The sequence below is a fragment of the Arachis ipaensis genome, chromosome B4, assembly GCF_059453495.1.
Source record: "Arachis ipaensis isolate K30076 ecotype BB chromosome B4, ASM5945349v1, whole genome shotgun sequence".
NCBI lineage: Eukaryota > Viridiplantae > Streptophyta > Magnoliopsida > Fabales > Fabaceae > Arachis > Arachis ipaensis.
The window spans coordinates 37,819,217-37,833,625 of record NC_142439.1 but is presented as its reverse complement, the minus strand read 5'-3'; the positions used below and the strand labels follow the sequence as shown (position 1 = coordinate 37,833,625).

At 39.2% G+C, this 14,409-nt stretch overlaps 1 non-coding gene across 1 annotated transcript; it reads right to left on the bottom strand.

Annotated features, from left to right (window-relative positions):
- Positions 1-13,599: 13,599 nt before the first annotated feature.
- On the bottom strand, positions 13,600-13,707 carry LOC148567224 (small nucleolar RNA R71). Its single transcript, XR_015882531.1, has one exon. It is a non-coding gene; the product is annotated as a small nucleolar RNA R71 (small nucleolar RNA).
- Between the last annotated feature and the right edge of the window lie 702 nt (positions 13,708-14,409).

Genomic DNA, 14,409 nt, shown 5'->3' with positions numbered 1-14,409 from the left:
AAGTAAAGAATTACAAGAATTAAATGCTAAACTAGAGAGAGCAAAGGTAGAAGAACAAGAAATTGAAAAGAAAAAGTACATCAAAGCATGAATTAAACCTAGATCTAAGAAATCTTAATCTACATCTAACCTAATTCTAGAGAGAAGAGCGAGCTTTTCTCTCTAGAAACTAACTAAAATATTATGTAAACTAAACTATGTGTTCTCCCCCTTCACTCCTCTTGATTTCTACATGTAATAGGTTCAGAAATGAGTTGGATTTGGGCTTGGAAAGCCCAGAAACTGCCCCCAACGTTTTCACTTTAATGAGGTCACGTGTGAGCTACGACGCGTACGCATGGGTCACGCATACGCGTCGCTTGGCAATTTTGCTTCCCACGTGTAGTCGTCATGTACGCATACGCGTCACCATGTGACTTCATATTCCATGCGTGCACGTCTGATGCGCGTGCGCGTCGATGAATGCATCCTAAATCCTTGATTTTCCATGATTCCTCCACTTTGCATATTTTTCTCTTCATTCCTTTGATCCATTCCTAGCCTTTTGAACCTGAAATCGCTAACACACACATCAAGGCATCTAGTGGAATCAAAGGTGAATTAAAATTAACCAATTAAAGGCCTAAAAAGCATGTTTTCACTTTTAAGCATAAATTAGGAGAAATACATGAAACAATGCCATTTCATGAAATAAATGTGGGAAATGGGTGATAAAATCCCCTAAATTTAGCATAGAATGCACCACGAAATAGTGGTGCATCAAAAACAAAATGCTTAGAGTCACGACTTGGCTAAAAAAGGTGCAAAGCACCAAAAGAAAAATCTGTGTTCAAGAATAAAGAAAAGCTAAAAGAAGAGAATCAATAATATCATCCGGATTCTAGTTCTAAGGGATGTCAATATTTCTAAGCTTCAAAGGAAAGTGAGATGCCAAAACTATTCAGAAGTTAAGAGCTAATAGTCCCATTCAATATTTGGAACTGAGCTTCATTGACAACTCAGAGACCTATTGTATTTTTCTCCTCCGATTGTCCTATCTTGTTTTTGGTTGCTTGAGGACAAGCAACAGTTTAAGTTTGGTATTATGATGAGCAGATATTTTATACCCTTTTAGTATCATTTTCTTAGTGTTTTCAGTTACATTTTATCAAGTTTTAGTAGGTTTTAGTGTAAAATTCACCTTTTGGATGCTACTTTGAGTTTTTGTGTTTTTATTATGATTTCAGGTGATTTTTGGGTGAAAATGGCAAGTTTTGGCAAAGTCTGATTCAGAGACAAAGAAAGGATAGTAGATGCTATAAAATGCTGACCTCTGTGTATTCCAATAAGCATATCTTGAGCTATAGAGATCCAATTGACGCGCTCTGAACGGAGTTGGAAAGCTAACTTCCAAAGTTTTCCAGCAATATATGATAATTTATACTTCTCTTTGGAAAAGACTGCCCAAAACGGGTGTTGAACGCCCAACTTACCCCCTTTCTAGCGTTTAACGCCCAAGAAGGACCAAGGCCTGGGTTGAACGCCCAAAACTGGCATTCAACACCACCAAGGGAGCACAAGGCAGCGTGGACACCCCCTAGTGGGCGTTCAACACCCACTCATCCAAGTTGGACGCCAAGCTCAGCCCAAACATTCACCAAGTGGGCCTAGAAGTAGATTTTCGCACCTTTTGCTTAGTTTATCTCATTTTTATAATTTTTAATTATTAGATTAGTATATATAGGAGAAGATCACCCATATTTAGGATCTTCAGCCTCTCAAAACTTATCACACACTTGTTCTATAAAGTATGAGCAACTAAACCTCCTGAGTTAAGGATAGGAGCTCTGCTCATTCCTATGGATTAGTATTATTACTTTTCTACTTTTATACATGTTTGATTCCATTCTATGATGTATTTTCATTCTTCATCTTTATAAATCTTGGGTGGAACAAGAGTATGACCCCTTATTCTACATGAGCTCTTTTGAAGCCTTAGCTGGATAGTATTGAGGTACAGCTTGAGAATACATTACAGGCTCCAAGAGAGTATTTGGGCTAATTCGGATACGTGACATGAAATCTCGTTAGTCATGGGTAATTGAGGTCTCTGTGGCATTAAGGCTATAATATAGAGCATCATTCTACGATCCGAAAGATCTGACCTTGTCTGTGGCATTTTGAGTAGGATCACCAGAGATTGAATTGCGCAAGCTTCACCCTCGTTTAGATTATATGACCATTAGCATCGGCGTGTGATATGGATAAGAGAAGATTAATGACCATCAGCCCCGGCTTTAATCACTTACAACCTTGCTATTGAATGAATCACTCATTGTTAAAGTAGTCAATAAGAAGTATTAACCCGGAAGAACAAGCATCTCTAAGGCCTTAATTGATGTCCCATCATTGTTTCTATATCAGTTCTTTATTGTTTTCCTTATTGTTTTGTTTTATGCACCTACAATAACAACAAATATCTTTCTGTTTGCCTGACTAAGATCTGCATGATAATCACAACTTGCTCAATCCAACAATCCTCGTGGGATCGACCCTCACTCACCTGAGGTATTACTTGGACGACCCGGTGCACTTGCCAGTTCAGTTGTGCGATTTCTAATTTCGCGCACTAGACCACTCATAGATTTATACAAGAGACTCGGTCTTCAATTCAGAACTTGGAGATACAAGTGGGTCAGTTGAGTAGTAGGATACTTGAGAGACCTCCCAACACTCTTCCTAGCAATACAGAGGTAAACCCAAGGGAAGAGTGCAAGGCTCTCACTATGGACAAGGAGGCCGAACCTAAGGAAGAGCAAGCTGTTGAGGAATTTAAAGTGAACAAGACTCAAGATGATACTAGGAGTGCACTTGTAGACGCCCCTATGGAGATGAAGGAGCCTGAAGCAAAATACCCCCTGAACGTGCAAGAGGTGACCAAGGATGAGCAGCTTACTCAATTCTTGGCAGTCTTCAAGAAGTTACAAGTCAATATTCTTTTTACTGAGGTGTTGAAAAAGAAACCCCCTATATGGCCTGTTTAAAAAGTGTAATTTCTGAGAAGACGGCCCTAAAAGGAGTTGAAACTGTGGTACTGACCTAGGAGTGCAGTGCATTAGTGCAAAAGAAGCTACCCTAGAAAATGCCAGATCTCAGAAGCTTCCTGATTCCCTGCACTATAGGGACCATTACATTTGAGAAGGCACTATGTGACCTTAGATCAAGCATAAATCTGATGCCTCTCTCTGTGAGTAAGAAGCTAGAGATCCAAGAGGTGCAACTCGCAAGGATCTCACTGGAGATGGCAGATAAGTCCCTGAAGTAGGCATTTGAAATAGTGGAGAACGTCCTTGTAAAGGTTGAAGACCTTTACCTCCCTACAGAATTCGTGATACTTGACACTGGAGAGGACAAGAATGACTCCATCATCCTAGGAAGGCCATTCCTAGATACTAGGAAGGCCTTGATTGATGTCAAGAGAGGAGAGTTAGTTCTGAGGTTATGGGAGGATCATATAATATTTAAGATGCCCAACCCTCACTCTCTCTCAAATAAAGGAGGTACTACAATACAACACTTAGTGTTTCAACCTTCTCTCACAGTGAAAAGCTATACAGAACCCCCTGACATCAAACCTAAGTTTGGTGTTGGAAATTCACCACCAACCATTGAGAAAGGATCCCCCAAGAAGAAAGTACCCAAAGGCTGGAGGAACAAGAAAATTCCAACTAAAGACTTCTCATCTGGCATGAGAGTTGTCCTCACCAGAAGTCCAGTCATACCACACACGTTGAACTGAATCTTGTCTTTGGAGCATGTTGAACTAATTCATGAGAGCACATGAAGGAAGTTCACCATGAGGGGTGAAGATATGAGCCGCTATGAACCTTCGTAAAAGGAGCTGTTTATCAAGCTAATGACGGTAAAAAAGCGCTTGTTGGGGACAACCCAACCATACATATCCTATAGCTTACTTTCACTTTCTTTTATTCTGTTTTAAAGTATTCGAGTTTGATTTCATATAAAGTTATTTTCTATTTATTTTTATAGTTTTCCTCCTTTTTCTAACGTTTGTGATCATGTATAACACTTAGAACATAAATAGGAAAGCACAGCAAGACAAACAGAACACGCTGGAGGATATCCCCTGCTGCGTTAAACGCCAGATCTGGCATTCAGTGTCAGAAGGGGGGATGCAAAGTTGGATGTTGAATGTCTAAATGGGAGCTACTTCAAGCCATGTTTTAGTCCCCTTAGGGCGTTCAACGCCCATTCTTAGTGTTGAACACCCAAAAAAAGGGGATCCCCTTCTGGCGTTCAATGCCAATCCTGGCGCTGAACTCCCAGGGGGGAGGCAGCATGCTAAAACTTGAATGCTGGAGCCTTTGGCCAATGGATAAAATCCTAACCACCAACCACCCCACCATTAACTCACTTTTATCCCTTATCTCTCCTCTTTCACCTACTTTTCCATCCACATTCATCCATCCCATCATCCATCACTTCCCTTGATTCCTTCATCCCACTTTTCACCCTACCCAATAACCTCTCATCAATCCCATCAATTTCTCTTCCCACCATCCCCCTTTATATTCAAATTTTATTTTTCCCCATTTTTCCCTCCCCATGACCGAACCAACCTCAACCCCCCTCCTATAAATACCACTCATTTCATCTACTTTCACCACACCATTGACTACTCTTTCCCCCTTACATCTTCTTCACCATACACATTCCCTTTCTTCATTTTCTCTCTCTCCCTCCTAAAGGTCGAAACCTACACCCTATCCCCTCTATCTCTTTCTTCTATTTTCTTGTCTTTTCCTTTTTTTATATTTTCATTTGCTCGGGGATGAGAAAAATTTTTAAGTTTGGTGTTGGACGTTCTGCTTATTCGCTTCATCTATCCTACCTCCATGGCACTAAAAAATGAAGAGTCCTCAAGGAAAAGAAAAGGGAAAACCCCCGCTTTCGAGCCAAGGAAGATCACAAGATTCCTCACCAAGGCCCATCAAGACCATTTTTATGACGTGATGAGGAAGAAAAAGGTGCTTCCCGAGGTCCCCTTCAAACTGAAGGACAATGTGTACTCGGAGATCCTGTACCAGATTCTAAGAAGGGATTGGGATGTTCTAGCCAATCCCATAACCGAGGTGGGAGTATTGATGGTGCAGGAATTTTATGCCAATGCTTGGGTCACAAAGAAGCATGATACAAGCGTGAACTCGGAGCCAAAAAATTGGTGCACATGGTCAGAGGAATATCATAGATTTCAGCCCCGAGAGTGTGAGGGTGGCATTATAGTTGCTAGAGCCACAAAACGACCCTCATTCATACACTCGAAGGGTCAAACTGACCAAAGGTTGGATCAAGTTCTTGCTGACATCTGTGTTCTTGGAGCTCAATGGAGGAAGGTTGCTCAGGGCCAGCCTTACCAACTGGATAGGCTTGACCTTAAGCCAGTGGCTAGAGGATGGTTAGAGTTTATCCAATATTCGATCATCCCTACAAGTAACCGCTCTGAGGTTATAGTCGAGCGAGCAGTGATGATTCACTGCATTATGCTCGGCAATGAGGTGGAGCTGCATGAGGTGATCTCTCAAGAATTTCACAAGATAGCAGACAAGCCATCCACTCAAGCAAGGCTGGCACTCCCTTATCTCATTCACCGCTTATGCAGCTGGAGCTCACATAGAGAGAGATACTCTGATTGACAAGGAGAGACCAATCACAAGGAAAGGTATGGAGCACGCTAGGGAGCCCGTACCAGTTCCACCACCTCCACAGGATATTCCGGAGATGCCTCAAGGGATGTACTTTCCTCCCCATGATTACTGGGATCAGTTGACCACATCTCTAGGGGAGCTGACATGATCAGTTGATCAGCTGAGGCTGGCGCATCAGGACCAGTCTGCTCTCCTCCATCAGATGATGGAAGATCAAAGGAGATTAATGGAGGAGCAGAGGAGGCAGGGGCGTGACATTAAGGAGCTTAAACACTCCAGAGGATTCCCCGGAGGGAGCAATAACTGCCATCACTGAGGTGGTCTAGTTTCATTTTCCCTATCTCTATTTTTTCTCTGTTTTCCAAGTATTTCAATATGCATCTATTTTCTATTCTAATTGCATGATCACTCTTAGGTTTTCTTTATTTTCTAGTAGTAGTTTCTTTTTCGTTTTATTTGAAGATGTCTTATGTATTCCGCATCAAGCTTAAAAAGAAAAATCTATTGAAAAAGAAGTAGTAAGATGCATAAGATATTGAGTTATATTATGAGTTATTCTATTTACTTTGATGTAGTGGCCTTATCTCTATTTTCTGAATGTATGATTTAACTGTGCATATTTGATATTGAAGTTGAGTATATTGGTTCTTGAGGAACATAAATTTAGAAAAATATTATCGATTCTCTGAAATAAGAAAAAAATTGAGTCTTGAAGCAAAAGAAACAGTAAAAAGAGAATTTAAATTAAAAAGAAAAATCAAAGAGAAAAAGGTCCAAGGCTTTGAGCATCAATGGCTAGAAGGGTCAAAAGTGATCTAAAGCTCAAAAGAGTGGTTTTCCCTAACCATATGCTTGTGGTGTGAAAGTGTCAAGTAACCCTTGAGACTGAACACTTAAAGTCGTGACCCAATGTAAGAGTATGCCTAAGGCTCTGAGCACCACTGTCTGGGAATAAAATCAAAGAAAAAGTCGAACCCAAAAGGTTCCCCCAGTTAAGTACTTGTGGTGTTTATGTATCAAGTTAAGTTTGAAAACAAAACACTTAGAGAGTCATGGCCAGGCTCAAAGGTGCAAAGCACCAAAAGAAATAAAAGCGTGTTTAAGAATCAACAAGAGCCTAAAGAAGAGAACCAATAATATGATCCGAGTTCTAGTTCTAGAGGACACCAATATTTCTGAGCTTCAAAGGATAGTGAGATAACAAAGCTATTCAGAAATAGAGTGTTAATAGCTCTATTCAGTAATTAGATCTGAGCATTAATGAGAACTCTAGTCTTATGTATTTTCTTTTCCTTGGTCTTATATTGTTTTTGGTTGTTTGACGATAAGCAACAGTTTAAGTTTGGTGTTGTGATGCGTGAGCATCTTATACCCTTTTTCTAGTTAATTTTATATTGTTGTTTGTTATATTTTCATTACTTTTACTTGATTTTAGTGCAAAATTCTTCTTTGGATGCTACTTTAAGTTTTTTTTATGTTTTTATGATTTTAGGTGAATTTTGGAGCAGTTTGGAGAAGCCTGGAGCAAGAAACAAAAATGCTGTTAACTCTCCCCCTGGGCGCTGAACGCCCAACCTGGCGTTTAATGCCAGCAGGGGGCATGAAGTCAGAAGTGCGCTATCCTCTATGGGCATTCAACACCCAGACTGGCGCTGAACGCCAGCATGCAGTTCGGAAGACACACCTATTGGCCCTCCAAGTGGATTTTAGCACTTATTAGTTTTATCTTATTTTATCTTTGTAATTTTTATTTTAAAATAATATCTTTTAGGTTTAGCATTTATTATTAGGTTAGTATTTAAGAGCAGATCACCTAGTATGAGATCTGCTTCCTTTCGCACTTTTTAGAACCTTGTTTTTTGTGTAAGTTATGAGCAACTAAACCTCTTTGTTAAGGTTAGGAGCTCTGTTTATTTCTATGGATTAATATAATTACTTTTCTATTTTAATATATTTTTGATTCAATTTTAAGGTGTGTTTTCATTCTTAATCTAATGAAACTGGGTGGAATGGAAGTATGACCCTTTTTCTACATGAGTTCTGGTGAGTCTCGGAAGGGATAGCTTGAACTACAGCTTGAGAACATACCTCCTAGACGGCTAATCCACAACCTATTGGGGACATGGGAACATCTGTTCAGCCGGAATCTGGGGTGTTTAGGGCCTTTGGTATAAACTAGTTTTCTAAACTTCACCCTCTAATTCGAATTGAATGACCACAGAAGTGGCTTTTGATGAAGATCAGAGGAGATTAAATTGCTAAGGAATTAGGGTTTAATCACTTACAGTTTGCCATAGAATAAATCATTCATTGTTAAAATAGTTAGTGAGAAGTTTTAATCCGGAAAGATAAACATCTCTGAGACCTTAACTGTTTTCTTATATTGATTTTTACACCAACCTTTTATTGCGTTTCCTATTTACCTGTCTTATGCGTTTTCAACAACAACTGTCTTTACTATTCGCATGACTAAGCCCAGTAAGATAATTATTGCTTGCTCACTCCAACAATTCTCGTGGGATCGATCCTCACTCACCTGAAGTATTACTTGGATGATCCGATGCACTTGCTCGTAAAGTTGTGCGAGTTCTAATTTTGCGCACCATTAATCTACTGACTACGCGGCTTACAAACTTGAAAGAAATTTATTCACAAAAGGCAAATCATATATGCCAAACAAACGGCACAAACTTAGAAATTTTTTGCACAAGATAAACAAAAAAATTACTCCAAATCCACGATCTCTCCATCCCTTATAGTTCGGAAGGCCCCCATGACCGACACGTCGACATCCGGGGCCAACACCAGAACCTGAGCTTTCAAAGCCTCCACCGTTGCCGAGACCGCGTCCTTAGGGTCATTTAGCAGACCTCCCTTTCCCTTATTTAGCTTTGCAACCTCTGTCTTCAGGGTCTCTGCCTTGGCAAGCATAGCAGCGACCCTCGACTCAGCATCAGCCGCTCGCTTCTGCTCTCGAGCCAGCTGAGAAAGAAATGAGGTCTCCAACTCAAAAAGACGAAGGATCTCCAAGCCAGCATCCTCAGCATCCTTCACGGCCTTTAAATAGGTAGTCTCGGCCACCTCTAGCTACTCGCTCAACTTACCAGACTCTACCTGAGACTGACGAAGCTTGCTGTCCAGAAGAGCCACTTGAGTCAGCATCGGCTCTGCCTTCCCCACAATAACAGCCGAGCGGAGAAGAGCACGGTATATAAATTTCACTTGTCTGGTAACATTGCAGTCATAAAAAGAGTCCTCAATACCTGGCAGGAGGTGTTGATCAATGAAGGACGGGGCATCAAATCCCCAGTCCATAACAGAAGGAATAAGACCTTCCTCTTCCAAATTCTCCCCCAAACTACCCTCCACCGCTCTCTTCTGCTTCTTACCAGATTCAAGAGCCACGACCTCCACAACCTCAACCTTGGCTTTGGTGCCAGCCGCCCCAACTGCAGCCACCCCCTAGGACACCGTCTGCGAATCCGGTTGAGTCACGGATTGAGGGGTCGATGGCGAGTCCCCGTCATCACTCCCAGAACCACGAAGAAAAGCCGACTTCAGCCTAGCGAGGGTCGTCTGCCTATTAGCCATCTCAACTAAAATACATAACCAAAAGGAAAAGAATTTGATAAGTTACAATCCTAGAAAGACGTAAAAGCTGGAAATAAAAACAAAGACTGAAAACCCACCAACGTAAGTATGGTACGCCACCGATCACCCATAACGTCCCGAGGGTTCAACGGCCTATCGCTAAATATTGCCAGCAAAACGTCGGTGATATCTTTGTTTCCAGGAGACATCCCCTCGTAGGTAATCCTGGTAAAGTAGGACAAACCCTTGCCAAAATTTCAATAAGCGGGAAATCGGCGATTGATGACTGCTCATCATGTTAGGTTTTTCTATGCTTTTTCATACCAGAAATTGATGATTAATGCTTAATTATTGAGTATTTTAGTGCTTAAATAGTATATTACTTTGATCTTTTGATTTGATAAATTTTGTAGGAAATAAGTAGAAAAAAGAACAAAAAAAGCACAAATTAAGATCAATTAAGCTCAAAAGGAGAAAAGAGGAATTTTGGGGCACATTTTGAAGTTTAAGCACACTTTGGAACCTTAGGCCACGTGATGAGCGGATAATTTATACGCTTTTTGGCATTGTTTTTAGGTAGTTTTTAGTATGTTTTAGTTAGTTTTTATTATATTTTTATTAGTTTTTAAATAAAAATCACATTTCTAGACTTTACTATGAGTTTGTGTATTTTTATGTGATTTCAGGTATTTTTTGGCTGAAGTTGAGGGACTTGAGCAAAAATCTGATTCAGAGGCTGAAAAAGGACTACAGATGCTGTTGGATTCTGACCTCCCTGCACTCGAAGTAGATTTTCTAGAGCTACAGAATCACAATTTGTGCGCTCTCAATTGCTTTGGAAAGTAGACATCCTGGGCTTTCCAGCAATATATAATAGTTTATACTTTACCCGAGATTTGATGGCCCAAACTGGTGTTCCAAGTCAACAAAAAAATTCTGGCGTCAAAACGCCAGAACTGGCATAAAATCTGGAGTTAAACGCCCAAACTGGCACCCAAGCTGGAGTTTAACTCCAAGAAAAGTCTCTACATGTGAAAGCTTCAATGCTCAGCCCAAGCACACACCAAGTGGGCCCGGAAGTGGATTTTTGCATCATTTACTTATTTCTGTAAACCCTAGGCTACTAGTTCTCTATAAATAGGACTTTTTGCTATTGTATTTACATCTTTTAATCATCTTTTAATCATGTTTTGATGATTGAACCCTCTTTGGGAGGCTGGCCATTTGGCCATGCCTAGACCTTTTATTCTTATGTATTTTGAACGGTGGAGTTTCTACACCCCATAGATTAAGGTGTGGAGCTCTGTTGTTCTTCATGAATTAATGCAAAGTACTATTGTTTTTCTATTCAACTCAAGCCTATTTCTTCTCTAAGATATTCGTTCGCACACAAGAACATGATGAATGTGATGATTATGTGACACTCATTACCATTCTCACCTATGAACGCGTACCTGACAACCACTTCCGTTCTACATGCAAACAAGCTTGAATGTGTATCTCTTGGGTTTCTAATCTAAGATTAAAACCTTCGTGGTATAGGCTAGAATTATTGGCAGCCATTCCTGAGATCCGAAAAGTCTAAACCTTGTCTGTGGTATTTCGAGTAGGATCTGGGAAGGGATAACTGTGACGAGCTTCAAACTCGCGAGTGTTGGGCGTAGTGACAGACGCAAAAGGATCAATGGATCCTATTCCAACATGATCGAGAACCGACAGATGATTAGTCGTGTGGTGACAGTGTATTTGGACCATTTTCACTGAGAGGATGGATGGTAGCCATTGACAACAGTGAAACCCAACATACAGCTTGCCATGGAAAGGAGTATGAATGATTGGATGAAGACAATAGGAAAGCAGAAGTTCAGGAGGAACAAAGCATCTTCATGCACTTATCTGAAATTCTCACCAATGAATTACATAAGTACCTTTATCTTATTTTATGTTTTATTCATCTTTTAATTATCAATTCTCCATAACCATTTGAATCCGCCTGACTGAGATTTACAAGATGACCATAGCTTGCTTCAAGCCGACAATCTCCGTGGGATCGAACCTTACTCACGTAAGGTTTATTACTTGGACGACCCAGTGCACTTGCTGGTTAGTTGTGCGGAATTGTAAAAAAAAGTTGAGATTACAATTGTGCGTACCAAGTTGTTGGCGCCATTGATGATCACAATTTCGTGCACCAAGTTTTTGGCGCCGTTGCCGGGGATTGTTTGAGTTTGGACAACTGACGGTTCATCTTGTTGCTCAAATTAGGTAATTTTATTTTATTTTTAAGGTTTTTATTTTCAAAAAAAATTCAAAAAAATAAATTATTCTATGTTCTTCAGAATTTTTAAGAATGAATTTTAGAGTTTCAGATGATGCTTTTATCATCACATGAGCTAATTGATTCCCATCAATTTGGCTGTTGTATGTAATGTCCTACTAAAGCTTGGCTAGCCATGTCTAATCTTTTTAGACTGAAGCTTTAGACTAACATTGCATGATTCCTGGAATTCTTTTTAAGAATTTTGAAATCTTTATTTTCTTTTCCAAATAATTTTCGAAAAATTACAAAATTTTTTATAAAATCTTAAAATAAAAAATATTTCGTGTTTCTTGTTTGAGTCTAGTGTCAATTTTTAAGTTTGGTGTCCTGCATGTTTTATTTAATTTCTTGCAATTTTCGAATATATGCATTATGTTCTTCATTAATCTTCAAGTTATTCTTGATGATTTCCTTGCTCTGATCTTCAAATTCTCTTGTCTTGTGTGCTTTGTTGTTTTTCATATGCATTCTCAATTTGTTAGTGTCTCTAATATGAAATTTCTATGTTTGGTGTCTTGCATGCATTGTTTATTTGATCTTAGTTTTCCATGATTAGTTGCATTTTGATTGTTTCTCATCATTAAAAATTCAAATTTTTTTTTCAAAATTATGTCTTTTCAAGTCAATAATACAGAGAATTGAAGATTCAGAACATTCAGCAGAGGAATTAAACAGAAAAAGCTGGGCGTTCAAAATGCCAAGTGAGGAAGGAAAACTGGCGTTTAAACGCCAGGATGGCACAAGAGGGAAGATTTTGTTTTTAATTCAAATCTTTTTCCAATTTTCATAATTTTTCAAAATCAAATCTTTTTCAAATCATATCTTTTCAATCATATCTTTTCAAAATCAAATCCTTTCCATTTTTTTACTATTTTCAAAAATCCTTGCTAACAATTAGTGATTTTATTCAAAAATTTCTTCCTGGTTAAGAAAGGTTCAATAATTGAATTTTAGAATCATATAGTTTAAATTTCTTGTTAGCCAAGACATTAATTTTAAAAATCAAATCTTTTTAATTGTTTGTCAATCATATATTTTTAAAACCATATTTTCTCAATCATATCTTCTCAACCACATCTTTTTCAAAAATGATTTTCAATCATATCTTTTTTATTCCTAATTTCAAAATCTTTTTCAAAATCACTTAACTACTTTCTCAATTTTAATTTTTGAAAATCATCAACCAATTTTTCAAAATTTCTTTTAAATAATTCAATTTTTTTTTTAATTTAATTTCAAAAATTCTTCCCCCCTTTCTCACATTCTTCTATTTAATGGACTAACACTCTTCCTAAAGGTGCAATTCGGACTCCCTCTCTCTATAAGTTCGAATTCTCTCCTTTCTACCTCCTCCTTCTATTCTTCTTTTCCTCTGACATCTCAAGGAATCTCTATACTGTGACATAGAGGATTCCATACTTTCCTCTCCTCTCTTTCATATGAGCGGGAGCAAGGACAAAGTCATTCTTGTTGAAGCTGATCCTGAACCTGAAAGGACCTTGAAGAGAAAGCTAAGAGAAGCTAAAGCACAACTCTCTGGAGAGGACCTAACAAAAATTTTCAAACAAGAAGAAGCCATGGTAGCCGAAAATAACAAAAATGCCAACAATGCAAGGAAGGTGCTTGGTGACTTTACTGTACCTACTCCCGACTTCTATGGGAGAAGCATCTCTATCCCTGCCATTGGAGCAAACAACTTTTGAGCTGAAACCTCAATTACTTTCAATAATGCAACAGAATTGCAAGTTTCATGGACTTCCATTGGAAGATCCTCATCAGTTCTTAGCTGAATTCTCGCAAATCTGTGACACTGTCAAGACCAATAGGGTTGACCCTGAGGTCTACAGACTTATGCTCTTCCCTTTTGCTGTAAGAGACAGAGCTAGGATATGGTTAGATTCACAACCTAAGGAAAGCCTAAACTCTTGGGAAAAGCTGGTCAGTGCTTTTCTGGCCAAATTCTTTCCACCTCAAAAATTGAGTAAGCTAAGAGTGGAAGTCCAGACCTTCAGACAGAAGGAAGGTGAATCCATCTATGAAGCTTGGGAAAGATACAAGCAATTGATCAGAAGGTGTCCTTCTGACATGCTTTCTAAATGGAGCATCATAGGTATCTTCTATGATGGTCTGTCTGAACTGTCCAAGATGTCATTGGACAGCTCTGCTGGAGGATCTCTTCATCTGAAGAAGACGCCTGCAGAAGCTCAGGAACTCATTGAGATGGTTGCAAATAACCAATTCATGTACACTTCTAAAAGGAATCCTGTGAATAATGGGACAAATCAGAAGAAAGGAGTTCTTGAGATTGATACTCTGAATACCATATTGGCTCAGAACAAAATATTAACTCAACAAGTCAATATGATTTCTCAGAGTCTGTCTGGAATGCAAGCAGCAACAGGCAGTACCAAAGAAGCTTTATCTGAAGAAGAAGCTTATGATCCTGAGAACCCAGCAATGGAAGAGGTGAATTACATGGGAGAATCCTATGGAAATACCTATAATCCTTCATGGAGAAATCATCCAAATCTCTCATGGAAGGATCAACAGAAGCCTCAACAAGGCTTCAACAGTAATAATGGTGGAAGAAAAATGTTCAGCAATAGCAAGCCTTTTCCATCATCTTCTCAGCAACAGACAGAGAATTCTAAGCAGAGCCACTCTGACTTAGCAACTGTAGTCTCTGATCTATCTAAAACCACTCAAAGTTTCATGAATGAAACAAGGTCCTCCATTAGAAATTTAGAGGCACAAGTGGGTCAGCTGAGTAAGAGGATTACTTAACTCCCTCCT